At 46.4% G+C, this 12,421-nt stretch overlaps 2 non-coding genes across 2 annotated transcripts; both read left to right on the plus strand.

Annotated features, from left to right (window-relative positions):
- Positions 1-337: 337 nt before the first annotated feature.
- Positions 338-409, plus strand: TRNAW-CCA (transfer RNA tryptophan (anticodon CCA)). The gene has a single exon. It is a non-coding gene; the product is annotated as a tRNA-Trp (tRNA).
- An 11,368-nt stretch (positions 410-11,777) lies between these two features.
- On the plus strand, positions 11,778-11,849 carry TRNAG-UCC (transfer RNA glycine (anticodon UCC)). Its single transcript has one exon. It is a non-coding gene; the product is annotated as a tRNA-Gly (tRNA).
- The last annotated feature ends 572 nt before the right edge of the window (positions 11,850-12,421 follow it).

Genomic DNA, 12,421 nt, shown 5'->3' on the forward strand with positions numbered 1-12,421 from the left:
TATGGGATCTCGGCTGACTTGTGTTACAAATGTCTGATCTTTCGCTGCTGATGATACAAGAAATGTGTTTTTCATAGTCTATGTCACACTTGACAGGACTATAAATTAGCAGCGCCAGCAACAAAGCAAGTACAAGGGTGTCATGAAAATGTAGTAATACATATCGCATGGATGGTCTGTGTTATTGAATGGACTGTAAATGTTTACTTTAGAGTGACCTAGTGCCAGGCCTGTAGAATAGCTTCATGTACTTTAATCTCGTTAATTACTCTGGAAAGTTTGACGAGCAAGAAATCATTTTGCTTACTTTTCAGTCATCCTGTTGAACAGAACAGTAGACCTCGTGGCGCAACGGTAGCGCGTCTGACTCCAGATCAGAAGGTTGCGTGTTCAAATCACGTCGGGGTCAAAAAGTTGTTCTTTTAAACTCCAAAATTGACTCCCATGAATTTACCCTAATTTCTCAATTAAAAAAATAATTGCATTTAAAAACTCTTGTTTTATATAAACATAAATGTGGACCAAGCTCTCATAGATTACCTGGAAACCTGCTTCTAATGTGTACTTAGAAGCTTCGCATCATTTATAATGTACCCTTTGGGAAAAATGCAAGTGTTTTAGCTGCATTGAGCAACAAAAATAATGCTATGCCACAATTCTGTATTACATTAACAGGAAGTAGCAGCCTTACCTCACCCCACATTGCTAGTTATTATCTAAACAATGCGTTGGATACTTCAATTGATAGACAGTAGATGGCGCTGTCGTATAAGTCTATAGCCGCATATGATGCATCATTCTTTCCACTTGTGGAGTGGAAAATAAAATATTACGTTTTCCTTCAGCGGAAGATAATACAGAACTAATCATGAACTGTTAAATGAAAATATGGTGCTGGAAGTCAAAATGACTAGCAGAGGACGACTTCGAACCTTGGACCACAGAGTTACAGGCCTACTACTTTTCCACTGGGATCTCTACTGTTTCACACGGAAAAGAGTCCTTAATCCTTTTTATTTAGTGAAATTCTACAGCCCTGTCATTATTGATAAAATATGTGATTCAGCAGAAATATTTCTGCGGTAATGCACACATTATGCGATGCATTTATGTGAGACCAGAGAACCTATTTTTACCAAGAAGGGTTCAAACCAAACATTATGGATCTCTGTACATAAACACAGTGCGTGGTACTTCATGAGATGTATATATGTATTTTGCATTTTGGCCTTTTCCTTTCTGCAGATTTCTTAGAATGTCCCTCAGATTTATTTTCGCATATAATACTGGTGCGTTGAGTTAGTTCACGTGACTGACCACAAACACTCAAGCGACTAAACAATGACTGACCACAAACACGTATACAACGCTCTTCACCCTTAAGACTGGAGGAGTGAGACCATCTGGAGAGGACCCTTTGGGTGCAATAACATTTTCATTTGAGGCTCTGTTTCTCCCTGTCTTTTTACATTGCATGCCTCGCTCTGCATTACTCTCCTTCCTGACACATTCTGCTCAGCCCCCTCCAGGATCTTCGCATATACAGAGCAGATGGTTTTAACTTGTCACCTCTGAACATTTAAGACAAAAAATAAAGCGTTGGGATCAAGACCCAGAGGTACTCAGATACCCAGGGGGGTGGAAGTGAACAATTGTATATTGTATATTCAAAGGCACTTTTAACATGCTTATGATCTAAACCTACTTAAGCATTTAAGTGAACCAACATATCTGTTATCATATGTTGTTATGTTACCTTCTGTTGCTTTGTGTTGTGTGTGCTGTGTATGTGTGGTGTGGTGTTACAATATTATAACACACATCTGTCACCTAACAGATCTAGAATATCAAGGTACGTTCAGCTCATGGGGCATCGTCCTGCAAAAATTAGAACCGCCCGGACATACTAATCTTTTAATACCGCAACAAAAGAAGGGCAGATCAATTTTAAAAGGGGCCGTGGAAGTAGAAACCTCCCCAAGTAATCGGGAACATTTGACAATATTAGAACATTGGAATGCTGGGGGCTCCATTGAAAACAATGGAGTGCTGCAGGCTTTTACTGGCCGGTAAAAGCCCGCAGCGCCAACATTCCAATGTTTGCTTTGTTCACAGCAACAGCTGTGAACAAAGCCTCATGGAGCCAGAGGGGATATTAATCCCCTCTGGCTCCGTGAACATTTTTTTTTTTTTTAATGGAACATTCTGCCCTGTGTGGCAGAATGTTCTAATAGCCTTAGAACCCGCCGTAGCGGGCTCTACCGGCTATTAAAGTCCCTCTCCCTTGTTAAATGCCCGAGCCGAGCGGGCCTTTAATAGCCGGTAGAGCCCGCTACGGCGGGATCTAAGGCTATAGTAAAGCATCATAGCATGCTTCATAACGGCACGCACCAACAGTTCTTCATCGGTATGCCCTCGACAGTCAAACAGGCTGGAAGGCAAATTTTAAACGACAACAATCATAACTGGTCCTGATGAAAACTCAGAAAAAATCTGTAAGGAAATGCCTCCTTGGCATGGTTACCCCCTGACTTTTTGCCTTTGCTGATGCCAAGTTATGATTTGAAAGTGTGCTGAGGCCTGCTAACCAGGCCCCAGCACCACTGTTCTTTCCCTAACCTGTACCTTTGTTTCCACAATTGGCACACCCTGGCATCCAGGTAAGTCCCTTGTAACTGGTACCCCTGGTACCAAGGGCCCTGATGCCAGGGAAGGTCTCTAAGGGCTGCAGCATGTCTTATGCCACCCTGGAGGCCCCTCACTCAGCACAGACACACTGCTTGCCAGCTTGTGTGTGCTGGTGGGGAGAAAATGACTCAGGGTGCCATGCCAACCTCACACTATCTATGGCATAGGTAAGTCACCCCTCTGGCAAGCCTTACAGCCCTAAGGCAGGGTGCACTATACCATAGGTGAGGGCATAGGTGCATGAGCACTATGCCCCTACAGTGTCTAAGCAAAACCTTGGACATTGTAAGTGCAGGGTAGCCATAAGAGTATATGGTCTGGGAGTCTGTCATACACGAACACCCCAGCACCATAATGGCTACACTGGAAACTGGGAAGTTTGGTATCAAACTTCTCAGCATAATAAATGCACACTGATGCCAGTGTACATTTTATTGTGAAATACACCCCAGAGGGCATCTTAGAGATGCCCCCTGAAAACATACCCGACTTCCAGTGTGGGCTGACTAGTTTTACCAGCCTGCCACACACCAGACATGTTGCTGGCCACATGGGGAGAGTGCCTTTGTCACTCTGTGGCTAGTAACAAAGCCTGTACTGGGTGGAGGTGCTTCTCACCTCCCCCTGCAGGAACTGTAACACCTGGCGGTGAGCCTCAAAGGCTCACCCCCTTTGTTACAGCACCCCAGGGCACTCCAGCTAGTGGAGTTGCCAGCCCCCTCCGGCCACGGCCCCACTTTTGGCAGCAAGGCCGGAGGAGATAATGAGAAAAACAAGGAGTCGTCACTGGCCAGTCAGGGCAGCCCCTAAGGTGTCCTGAGCTGAGGTGACTCTGACTTTTAGAAATCCTCCATCTTGCAGATGGAGGATTCCCCCAATAGGATTAGGGATGTGCCCCCCTCCCCTCAGGGAGGAGGCACAAAGAGGGTGTAGCCACCCTCAGGGCTAGTAGCCATTGGCTACTAACCCCCCAGACCTAAACACACCCCTAAATTGAGTATTTAGGGGCTCCCAGAACCTAGCAAGATAGATTCCTGCAACCTGAAGACGAAGAAGGACTGCTGGCCTGAAAGCCCTGCAGAGAAGACGGAGACACCAACTGCTTTGGCCCCAGCCCTACCGGCCTGTCTCCCCGCTTCAAGAAAAACTGCAACAGCGACGCGTTCCACAGGGTCCAGCGACCTCTGGACCCTCAGAGGACTACCCTGCATCTAAAAGGACCAAGAACTCCCTAGGACAGCGGCTCTGCTCCAAAGAAGAAACATCTTTGCAATAAAGACAACACTTTTCTCGCCGGAAGCATGAGACTTTGCAGTCTGCACCCGAGACCCCCGGCTCGACCTGCGGAGAAACAACACTACAGGGAGGACTCCCCGGCGACTACGACCCTGTGAGTAGCCAGAGTTGACCCCCCTCAGCCCCCCCAGCGACGCCTGCAGAGGGAATCCAGAGGCTCCCCCTGACCGCAACTGCCTGCTTCTAAGAACCCGACGCCTGGTAAAGACCCTGCACCCGCAGCCCCCAGGACCTGAAGGATCCGACCTCCAGTGCAGAAGCGTTCCCCAGGTGGCCCTCTCCCTTGCCCAGGTGGCGGCTACCCCGAGGAGCCCCCCCCTTGCCTGCCTGCATCGCTGAAGAGACCCCTTGGTCTCCCATTGAACTCCATTACAAACCGACGCCTGTTTGCACTCTGCACCCGGCCGCCCCCGTGCCGCTGAGGGTGCACTTTCTGTGCTGACTTGTGTGTCCCCCAGTGCCCTACAAAACCCCCTGGACTGCCCTCCGAAGTCGCGGGTACTTACCTGCTGGCAGACTGGAACCGGGGCTTCCCCTTCTCCATTGAAGCCTATGCGTTTTGGGCACCACTTTGACCTCTGCACCTGACCGGCCCTGAGCTGCTGGTGTAGTAACTTTGGGGTTGCTCTGAACCCCCAACGGTGGGCTACCTTGGACCCAACTTTGAACCCTGCAGGTGGTTTACTAACCTGCAAAACTAACAAATACTTACCTCCCCCAGGAACTGTTGAAAATTGCAGTGTCTAGTTTAAAAAAAGCTTATTGCCATTTTTGTGAAAACTGTACATGCTATTTTTCTGATTCAAAGTTCTTAAGTTACCTAAGTGAAATACTTTAAATGAAAGGTATTACTTGTAAATCTTGAACCTGTGGTTCTTAAAATAAACTAAGAAAATATATTTTTCTATACAAAAACCTGTTGGCCTGGAATTGTCTTTGAGTGTGTGTTCCTCTTATATTGCCTGTGTGTGCACAACAAATGCTTAACACTACCCTCTGATAAGCCTACTTCTCGACCACACTACCACAAAATAGAGCATTAGAATTATCTCTTTTGCCACTATCTTACCTCTAAGGGGAACCCTTGGACTCTGTGCATGCTATTTCTTACTTTGAAATAGTACATACAGAGCCAACTTCCTACAATATCCCCATATGCTCCTGGAACACTTGTGCTCTAAAAAACCTGGTTACCAATAAGCTGGCACTGGGTTTCCTAAAGCAGTTTGAAATCTTCATGTTGCAGGAAACATGGTGCATGGAGCCAATACACATTTCTGGACATTCAGGGATAGACGTCTCTGCAAAACAACCTCAAAGTCACAGACACCCCAAGGGGGGCCTTACAACATACTGCTCCACGAAAATCAACTGGGTGATCAAACAGATCGACCTGGGCATTGACTGGCTGCTACCAACTATGTTGGAACACTGGGCTCCATTAGGCAACAACAGAACCCTACTACTGATCAATGTATATAATCATCCTAATAAAATGCAAAACAGAGAAAATATGGAAACGTTGATCAGCATTGTAAAAATGCTGCAGAAGCAAAATAAGGACGCAATCCTCATTCTGTCTGGCGATTTCAACCTTGATTTGAGAAAGTGCAGCACAAAACCTCTAAATGGAACATACACTAACTCAAAGCTTGAAACCCTGTGTTTGCGTTGCCTGATTCCTCTTCCTGAGGATGCTTCATCCGCACAAGTAACCTTCTTAAGTGGCACAAAAAAATCTAACATCGACTTTACATTTATCAATGAAACTGCACTGCCATTGGTTTTAGCATATAGGATCCAAGAACGCACTGAGAGCGATCACTTCCCACAACTCATTAAGATCCAGAATGAATGGAACCGGCTACCCTCTGCCAATATCATAATTTCAGCCCCAGTGACTTATGACACAAAAAAATTTAAATGGAAGGGGCCAGGCCTCGGTATAGTAATGGAAGAAGTGTACCGCAGTGCTGGCACAATTAATGAGCTTAAAGAAACACTAAGAATGCAGGAACAAGAAAATCATCCTCTAGGAGAACGAGTGACCGATAGGACGCACTTGTGTGATTCCTTAATGAATACATTTTCCATCAAAAAAAGTCTCCCAATTTAGGTCATAGAAACAAAAAACAAAGTTAAGAGCGGCAGAGCAGAAAAGCCATGGTTTAACAAAACACTGCATAATCAGAAAAATCAAGTCTCTAGAGAATTAAAAGAAGTCCTAAAGGACACACGCTGGGGAAGGAAATCTGACAACACAAGGCTCTCTGAGCTAAGAGCCAAATACAAGAAAAATTGCTGGATGGCAAAACGGAGCTATCATGAGGATTTGTGGACCAAGCTGCTCATGTCCAACAAACAGAAAAATAATGAAAAGTTCTGGGAACTGATAAATGTACTAAATCAGGGGAAAAAAATCGACATATGAACACCGGAATTGATGCGGCCACATGGGAAGCCCACATACAAACAATGTTCTCACGCCCAGTACACCATATGAAGGAGGAGGCCACTCAGTCAGCCAATGACCCAAGTAAGATAACTTTGGTTTCAGAGAGACAACGCAAACAGATTTACTTATAAACCAAAATGAACAAAAGTACACACTAAAGAGCATCGACATCGAAAAGGTGATAAGCCTTATAAAGAAATTAAAACTGGAAGGCTCAGCTGGCCGGAACGGAATGCCAAATGCCCTATTTAGAGGAGACCCTTCATTCTGGGCACAATATATGATGCTGCTTTTTGATGACCCCCAGGGCACCACGGGTCTACCAGACGCATGGAAAGGCAGTATCATCCATCCAATATATAAAGCATGCAACCCCGCTAGCCCTTCAAACTACAGGCTAATAGCATTGATAGATGTGGAAATAAAACTCTACTCAGCATGTTTACTGCAACTACTAGCAGAATGGATTCATGACAGACATCTAATTCCACAATGCCAGACACGTTTCAGAACTGGTATGGGAGCCTCCACTAACCTGGCAACCCTGGCTCTGTTGGGAAACAAAGCCAGGCTTAAGAAGAAAAGGCTATTCACATGTTTTATTGATCTAAAGGCAGGGTTTGATTTCGTACCAAGAACCCACCTATGGGACAAACTGAAAGGTTGGGGCTTACCCTGTAGCCTTCTCAATGCAATGATGGACTTGTACATAGGCACTTGGGCGCAAGTAAAAATCGAAGAAGGTGGCTACCTCACCAACAGAATATTGATGGCAAAAGGACTAAAACAAGAATGTATTAGCTCCTACGCTGTTCAACTTATATCTTGCCGACCTAGCTGAGGCTCTAGCATCGGTAAACAGCCATCCGCCAATATTGCCCAAGAAAGGAATAGCATGGCTACAGTATGCAGACGACAGTCATACTCAGCCAAACACAAGTCGGCCTACAGCATAGCATCAACGCATTTCATACATACATAACAATGCAAGGTCTGGAATTGAATTTGAGTAAAACTAAGGTTGGCCGCCTAGTAGACATAAAGTACAAATCTTCTTCATGGTTCATAAAGGGAACCCGGGTGGAGGCTGCCCCCACATACAAATATTTGGGATTCACCATGGACCGCCTCTTGACCTTCAAGCCACAGCTTGCTGTTGCTCAAGCTAAAGCCCTTTCATTGACCTATGGCTTCAAAATACTAAAACAAAAACTGAGCTGCCCGTCATATTCACACCTCCTTTCAGTCACGGCAGCACGACTAATGCCGACTGTCACTTATGGCGCCGAAATCATGCTGGGGAAGGAGGCAGTTTTTTTCAATCAAGTCCAGACAAAGGCCTACAAAATGGTTTTTCGGATACCCCGACCAGCATCTCCAGTCCAGGTCTGCCTAGAATTGGGTCTGAAAAACTACGAATTTCAGAGTAAATGTGCTTTCACCAAATTATGCTGGAGGATGCGTACAGCAGAGATTGGTACCTTAAATAACCTATGTTGGATGGAAATCGAGGAGCAACAGGGTCACAACAATAAAGGCACCTGTGGTCAGCATTTAAACAACTGTTTTAAAGTGCTAGGTCTGCCAGAAGCCTGGGAGCAGAACCTGGGCAAAAAGGAGATTTACCGGAAGGCAAATGCTGTCACTAAGATAAAATCTTTAAATTCTGACAAACAAAAATTGGGAAGAAGAAGACAGCACACCAGGATTGTAACAACATCTTACAAAACCTTACGGGTACAGGAATATTTAGCAGCATCCTTCAACCAGTTGCTGGAACACTAGTTCATGCTCTTTCGATTTGGGTTGATGGAAATGAAAGATATGGGGACATATGTACAAACACTTTTTCCCATAGACACAGAATGGGTAAAAACCTTTGATACATCTGGCCCATGGTCCCTTCATGGAGACAACAAGATCCAACGCATTCCTGTTGACTGTGTGGATACAGACAGGAGTCATTAGAACACATTTTCTGTGTGTGCCCGGTGTTGCTAGGTTACAGGATATTGTATCTGAAAAATATTTTTAGGATATTGAACATGCAGTCCAGCCGTCATCAGTTGGCTCAGCGGACTCTCAATACTCTTTTCTTGTCGGGGGACCAAATTTATGGTACAGGCCCAGAAAGAACTAGAGAATAAAGTCTAAGCCGAGTGCGCACGGGTTATCATTTTATGTTAGTAAAGCACCCAACAGGTTAGCTGCAGCCAGAAAACAGTCTCAGGTATAACTTAGTGTTCGTCATTTTTAGTATTCCCTGAGCCCTACTCATCTACAATCACAGTTTTGCACGGGAGTAAGAAAGTCCTAAATTTAAGACCAAGAGTAAGGTTGGAATCAGTAGAGAACATTTTAGTCATGCACAAATTGATCATTATGATAAGTTTTAGTTTAAACAAGCATTTTATGTTTTTATGAGTCTCTATTTAATACAGTGAGTATGCTAAGTATTTCTACAAATATGTATGTTTGAATTGCAATGGTTTTAACTAACTGTGCCAATAAATTTAAACTTGAAACTATAACACACATCTGTCACCTTCTTGGCCTCTCATTCTTCTTGACAAAGAGCAGAGTGTTGCTGCAAGTTTTTTGGAAGCGACAAACACATTCAGTGTGCGCCCGGCTGAGGCTGTCGATCGTTTCACTGGTTCTTCTAATTGTGAGGTTGTGTGCTGGTGTTTAGGGATTGGACCGGTGTAGTCCGGTATTGAAATTGTGAACACTTTAGAATATGCGCCACCGGGTCAGTGAGTCCACCTCTGAATGCAGGGTTACCACATGGTGCTCTGTTAGTCAGTAGGACAGGGGGGGAGGTGTGTGGTGCAGTGTAGGTGCAGGTCCTCAGTCTGAGACTCTTCACAGGTTTGATGCCTTTGTGGACACCCACAATCCGGCTGATGTGCTTAAGACGAGTCCTGCTGTACTATGTGGGGCTTGTTTGTCTCAGGAAGTGTAAGCCACTGTGAGGAAGAGTAGATCACTGATTCATGGGAGGCAGGAGGGGGTTGTAGAAGGTCTAAACACAGTTGTGTGCCTCTGCAGCTGTGCATGTGTTTTCACTAGGTTTTAAGGGGCAGCGACCATTGGAGGGTGTTGTCAGTTACTACAGATATCAGTGCACCCACAGGGGTGGGCTGGTCAGGGCTTGCTTCAGGTGAGGTTGTGTCAATGAGCTGGGGTTGCTTCGCATGAGGTTGTGTTAGTGAGTTGGGGTTGCTTTGCATGAGGTTGTGTTAGTGAGTTGGGGTTGCTTCGCATGAGGTTGTGTTAGTGAGTTGGGGTTGCTTTGCGTGAAGTTGTGTTAGTGAGTTGGGCTTGCTTCTCGTGAGGTTGTGTCAGTGAGTTTGGCTTCCTTCAGGTGAGGTTGTGTCAGAGAGTTGAGCTTCGGGTGAGGTTGTGTCAGTGAGTTGGGCTTCGGTGAGGTTGTGTTAGTGAGTTGGGGTTGCTTCGCTTGAAGTTGTGTCAGTGAGTTGGGCTTGCTTCAGGTGAGGTTGTGTCAGTAAGTTGGGCTTCGGGTGAGGTGTGTTAGTGAGTTGGGGTTGCTTTGCGTGAGGTTGTGTCAGTGAGTTGGGCTTCAGGTGAGGTTTTGTCAGTGGGTTAACCTTGCTTCAGATGAAGTTGTGTCAGTGAGCTGGGCGCTGTGGGCGGGGGGGGGTTCGGTTGGATACCATGGTGAATCATGGCATGCGGAGCTTGCAGGGTTCAGCAATTGTCGTTTGACTACCTTGCTTCGATGCATTGATGCGGCGTTTCGTTTTTGTTGCTGTGATTGGTCCCCTTATTGATTTCTTTTTAAGAATAACATTTACACGTTTCCAGACATGAAGAGAAACACTCTGTCTCTCCCGTTCCCCACTTTAATGTGTTTTCTCAAAAACTGACCCGTTCGTGATGGTGAAACCGGAAGGACTGAAGCTCAGCAGCGCCTTTCCCTGTAGTCCATCTCTCCTTCCTGCCCCAGGCTGCAGTAGTACCACTCGTGTGCTCTTGGGCATGTAAGGCCCGTGTGGTCTTTTGTAAACTAACGTCAGGAGCAGGGCCCCCACCAGTGGGATACGGCATCCGGACCCGTATCAGAATGTGTGAGGTTTTCCACCCCTAGAACATGCCACACTCTGTGGTACCAACCCTCCAGGGTGGCACCAGCATAGCTGCCAAGTTTCCCAGGTCCATTCTTTATGTGTTGCTCCAATCCGAGTTTTTTTTACTTTGAATTCTGGACTTGTAGTCCTGTTTTATAATGGAATAAATAAAACTAAAACTCCCAGAATTCAAACTAAAAACTTGGACTGGAGCAGCACATCACGCACTGACCCGGGAAAACCTGGAATGGATGCCCCGGTCAGCAGCCAGCTAGTAGGGTCTGACCGGCCAGTGATAAGAGCGCATTTTCCCGCAAGTTTCCCCGCGTGTTTATTCAGCATTCAGACAAGATATGGGGGGGTCTCTGGGATGATGTTCCATCACCCCAGGAACCCCTGGCCAGACGGGGTGTATTAAAGGATGCCCCATAGAATGAGGTGGTTCTCCCCCGCCTGTAGCCCCCCAGCACAGGTCCCATCTTGTTCTTTCCAGCGCGTGAAGTCGATGTGCGGACCCCAGGGACCTCGGGTGGATTCTTGGTACATTCTACCTCCGAGAGGCCCGTGAGGTCCCTTTAATGCAGCGGTGAGTCTGGTGGACTATTCGGCTTCTGTAAACTGAAGGTTCAACCCTCTCCCGGCAGCTCTGAAAGCTTCTCTTCTGTGCCGGGCTTCTTTCTAGTGACAATGTAGAGATTCTTGAAATAATGGTGAGGTTGGGTGGCGTGTGTGGGTGGGGAAATGGGGAGGGGGCACCATCGCTTTCCTTAAAACAGATTGTCTGGAGCTGGATAACCCTTGATTGACACCACGGATCTCCCCCTGCAGGTTGGTTTACCGCCCCTCGACAGGTCGAATTCACTGTTCTAGGCCACAGGGCGTGCAGCAGGTAGAGTGGCACCGAGGACCAGTGGTTTCTGGGGCTCATGTCCATTCTGACCCTGGCGCCCATAATACTAAGGCTAACCTACTGCTAGGACCGGAGGGAAGTCAGCATACGATTAAATTGCGGAGTTTGGGTGATGCTGCTGGTTTCTGTCTGAGTAGAATTGATGGCTTCAGTTATTGGTGCTCAGTCCCGCGGAGGGGCTGTTAAAACTGGACTATCTGGGGGCTCTTAGACGGGTGAGTGGAGTGAAAAGTCTGTGCGGGAATGCTCGCCTTAGCTGCAGAATAACTCTTCTGTGAAGATATCGGCGGGCTTGTGTTATTTCTCAGAGGGAAAGCAGCTCCTACAATAGTAGCAAGCGTTGGTGGTATAGTGGTGAGCATAGCTGCCTTCCAAGCAGTTGACCCGGGTTCGATTCCCGGCCAACGCAGTATATATTTTTGTGCAATAATATAATTTCATTATTACTGTGTGAGTTTCACTTTGATAGTAAATCATTTAGTCTGTCTCACGACTGACATTGACTCACAAGGATACAGAACTAAGGAAACCACGAGGAATGATATCACGGAGAGGCCGGAGCGACTCGGACGCATTTCCACCCACAGGTTTATGTTCTGGATCTCCTCCTGCAGGGCTGCACCGGCAGCTGACACACCGGGTGAACGTATGTGCAGCCACTTCTGAAAAGAATCGTGAATTACTCCAGTACTTCGAGATCTGGCTCCATAGCAAGAACTAGTACGTGTTTGCAGCTGCACATCCTGTACATGATGACGTGGGAACTGTAAGTCAGTGCCTCAGTTCTGTTTTGCTGTTCGGTAGGACAGTGAATCCCTCAGTCCTTTCAGCGCTAGTAGCATCTCCAGACCCTCAACCCACTGGGGATTTTCCGGGGTCTGCAGCGGCCAATCCTGCACTTTCTACTTGTTAAGAAATCATTCACAAAACGGGAGATTAACCCTTTCTGAAAGAGGCCCTGGTTTATTGCCCCGAATGTTA

The sequence above is a fragment of the Pleurodeles waltl genome, chromosome 12 (assembly GCF_031143425.1).
Source record: "Pleurodeles waltl isolate 20211129_DDA chromosome 12, aPleWal1.hap1.20221129, whole genome shotgun sequence".
Lineage (NCBI taxonomy): Eukaryota > Metazoa > Chordata > Amphibia > Caudata > Salamandridae > Pleurodeles > Pleurodeles waltl.